The sequence below is a fragment of the Anneissia japonica genome, unplaced genomic scaffold (genome assembly GCF_011630105.1).
Source record: "Anneissia japonica isolate Jap-2015-1 unplaced genomic scaffold, ASM1163010v1 scaffold586_len169585_cov113, whole genome shotgun sequence".
NCBI classification, from domain to species: Eukaryota; Metazoa; Echinodermata; class Crinoidea; order Comatulida; family Comatulidae; genus Anneissia; species Anneissia japonica.
In genome coordinates, this window is record NW_022730388.1 from 148472 (window position 1) to 150103 (window position 1632).

Genomic DNA, 1632 nt, shown 5'->3' on the forward strand with positions numbered 1-1632 from the left:
AAAAAAAAAAAAAAAAAAAAAAAAATTTAACCTGAACGTCTAATTATACTATTAATAACATAATACAATGAGATTCATCTTAAACGATTTACGCTTTTTTAACTGTTACAGAGGCATCAAATAAATTCACAAAAGACTGAAATTAAGCTTCTGCTGATAGATTAATTTTTACTGAGTAAAGTGTAATCAAATGCACAACGAACGCACGTAAACTTGTGAAGCGAACAAGTTCAGTCACTACTTACGAAGTTTTGAAAAGAAGGAACTCTTGAAGTGCAGTTAGATTTACATAGACTCTGAATGGTCCTTCTAGATAATAATAAATAAAAGGTCATAAATGGCTAAACAATTCATTCCATATTACACTATATTATACTTCAATCTACAAAGTGTGCGGGTATTCTTAAAATGAGCCCCACCCCTAAGAAATGATTTTTTAAACTCACAATAGAGTGAAAAAAAACAAAACGATCGCATATAGTCCCGAAAATTTAGTTTTGTTGCATTTTGTTTGCTATATTTTTAATTGAATATATTGTAGAATAGACATTACTAAACATAAAAGTATAAAAATTATGTGCAATCTTTTTTTTTGTCATGCGTGCAAAGGTGGTAGCCAGCAATTTTAAAATGGTTGCCATTTTTAAACATTTTTATATATTTATTTATTTATTCAGGTATAAAAGGAAATATACAAACGGCACCCAAAGGCTGAAATGAATGTATTTACAAAAATAGAATATATTAAAAATGCAAGTATATTAAAAATATTATTCCAACAGTAATTTCACTTATTATTATTAAAAACAGTACCGAAAATATACAGCCTGGTTTTTTATTCGTTCCCTTGGTCAGCTTCAAACATATGTATTAATCACGGTTAGGGTGATTTTTACGGAATTTATTTTGCGGCTGACGGTAACGTGTGTAGATAGAATTAAAAACCTGCTCATGAACTTAAACAAGATCTCTAATAGAAACCTTTACGGTAGAGGCAAACAAAATCATTTTGACTTAAATTTTTTGACGCTAAACGTAGAAATAACAATACACACCAACCGAAGTCGCGACTAATATCTGCGACAATAACACTGTACCTATAATGTTGAATGCTAAGCACTATTTTACCATTAAATATACCCAACGACATACTCAAACTTTATGATGAACCAGCAGCAAATACATTGTCTGTTGAAAAAGGAAGGTCTGGAAAAAATTGTAACAACTTACCGAAGAATGATCGATTAGACAAAAATATTAAAAACAGCCCATAAAAAAATTCAACAGACTTTATTTAAAGTAGTCGTGAAGTTATATTCGTACGATCATTCGTTTTTTGTCAAGCTTATGCCTCTAAAATGTGTTTTTTTTTTTGTTTGTTTGTTTTTTTCGTTTAGATCTTCTATTTGTATTGACTAGCACACCTTTCAAAAACGTCATAGGCCTACTAATTGTAAGTTCCAGAATGTAGATGCCTCCTCTTTTGTTGTTACCCATACCACTCTCTTTTAAATTCCTAATGAACATTCACGCCTAAGATAAGCCTACCCAGTATAGTGATCATTCATAAAATCAATTGTACGCGTTATAGAGGATACGAGATTTTTTTTTTACGAACATTGTTAAAATAAT